Below are 441 nucleotides of genomic sequence, written 5' to 3' on the forward strand. Positions count from 1 at the left end.
AAAGTCGGCATCAGTTCCGCGCTATCACAAGGAGACAAACACGAACATATCGCAGCCTCCCAAAATACACACACATACACTACACGCATGCATCTTGCACACAGGGGAGGCCGTCCTTAAATGACCTTAGCTGTTAATAGGACGTTAAACAAAATCAAACAAACAAACAAACTCTAATCAAATCTGTTTACTTTTATTCGATCCAAATGGGAACACAAATATGTAATTAGATTTATATATTATGATACTTATAAATTTGGCTTGCGGTGTAAGACTCATTGACACTGTGTTGTCGGTCGACAACGTAGTACTAGCCAGGTTTACTCAATAAAAGGCCCTGCAGGTAGGGCGTAAGAATTGTACATGCTGCCCCCAATTGCATGATCGTAACAGGCGACTAAATTTGGGACCTTATCTCTTCTCTCCTTTCTAAATAACTTT

Source organism: Mizuhopecten yessoensis, unplaced genomic scaffold, assembly GCF_002113885.1.
Source record: "Mizuhopecten yessoensis strain PY_sf001 unplaced genomic scaffold, ASM211388v2 scaffold10905, whole genome shotgun sequence".
In the NCBI taxonomy this organism is placed as follows: domain Eukaryota; kingdom Metazoa; phylum Mollusca; class Bivalvia; order Pectinida; family Pectinidae; genus Mizuhopecten; species Mizuhopecten yessoensis.